Raw genomic sequence first — 1,394 nt, forward strand, 5'->3', positions numbered from 1 at the left:
TCAAATCTCCTCAAAATTTAAAGGGACAGTTTCCACTTAAAACCAAATAGTGGGAGCTTCTGGTTTTGGAGGCGGCAGAAACAGAGTCAGGTAGGAAAGGCTCTGTGGGGAAGCAGCTGAACACCCAGGAGAAGCTGCTTTCATGGAACAGCTCCAGAGCTCTGGATCAAGCATAAGGTGCAGGGTGTCAGTTTCCCACACTAACTGGTGGGGAAAAAAATCACTGTATAAAGGAAAATATTGTGATTTAGGAATTGTTTGGGTCACGGGACTCCCTCTGTGGCCACCCCACCCGGGCTGCGTTCAGAGGGCAGGGCTACAGTGAACATGTGTTAAAACCAGCACAGAGACATTTGCTAAAAGAGGTGTGGGAGGATTCTACACAATTTTTCCTCCTCTTCCCTGTCACATCTTCTCTGCCCAGCCCGGACACCTTCAGGTGGGTGGGTACACACCCCCCTAAAAGGGTCCAGCATTGAGCCCACAGTTTCCCCACGGCACAGAGAAGAGGAACCCCATTGGTCCAGGGAGCTGATTCTTTGGCAACTGCTTGTGACATCTGACTCTGGGACCCAGCCCTAAAGTTAACTTGTGTAGGACCCTTTACTCCTGCCTACCCAGCAAAAAAAAAAAAAAAAAGCAGGTCTGGCCAGACAGACAAGCCTTATGAACACTCTGTAAAACACCATCATAAAAGGCAATAGCCAACACCAACTACCCACACAAAGATGCAACTATTTTGAGAATTACGCTGTGCACATGCAGATATTTAACTGACCTTCAGAGACAAAAATAATAGACAATCTTTCTCCTATTAACTTCTCAATATATATCTGCACACCTCTATGGTAGTGACAAGAAGAGGGGTCTGAGTAAGTGGGTACCCCCACCCACTGCTGGAGGTTTCTACGGTGCACGCACACTACCTGCACAGCAAAGCCAACTGGCCAGTCAGCTGTGATTTTATTTTTGTTTTAAAGTTGTGATTTTTGTCTCTGCTTTATACTGCTCATATTTTATGTCCTTTTAATCACTCTTTTTTCCTGGAGGTGAGAACTTTTTCTCCTTACATTAGTCAAGAAGAGACAGCAATTGTGGCCAAATAGCCAAGCTACAAGCACACCCCATAATATTCCACCATTGAGACAAGAGCCAATAACAGCTGCTAGGCATTACACGCAAAAAGGGAATCCTATCTTCTGATCATATCCACCAGGAGACACTCAGTAAGCTTAACAACACAGCAACAAACATCCATTTAAGCAATAAAAACCCACCTAAATTTGGAAAATGACAAAGAAAACACAACAAAAGATCTCAAAACATGTACAAAAACAGAAAAGAGTAACTGAGACAAATGAGCTGGACACAGACAAAGGCTCTCCAGAAGAGGA

This window comes from Chrysochloris asiatica, unplaced genomic scaffold (assembly GCF_000296735.1).
Source record: "Chrysochloris asiatica unplaced genomic scaffold, ChrAsi1.0 scaffold00355, whole genome shotgun sequence".
Classification (NCBI taxonomy): Eukaryota; Metazoa; Chordata; class Mammalia; order Afrosoricida; family Chrysochloridae; genus Chrysochloris; species Chrysochloris asiatica.